A 252-nucleotide genomic window follows, 5' to 3' on the forward strand; every position below is an offset into this window, starting at 1 on the left:
CGTCTATCCTAAAATCTAAGTGTTTTACTTGAAGGCACTTAACACAAGGCTCTCTCGGTATTCAAAAGCTATACTTCTCTCGGTATTATCTTGTCTCGTGACGCTTTTCGTGACGCTTCGCTCTCGTTACGCCCTCTTTTTCTCTCTTTCTCTTATTCTCTCTTTCCGTTTCCCTCCAACATCTCTTTTCTCTCTTAGACGAGTTTTTTTTTCGCGAACACACGTTGCGCAAAAAAAAAAAAAAAAAAAAAA

The sequence above is a fragment of the Apis dorsata genome, unplaced genomic scaffold (assembly GCF_000469605.1).
Source record: "Apis dorsata unplaced genomic scaffold, Apis dorsata 1.3 scaffold_326, whole genome shotgun sequence".
Taxonomy (NCBI): Eukaryota; Metazoa; Arthropoda; class Insecta; order Hymenoptera; family Apidae; genus Apis; species Apis dorsata.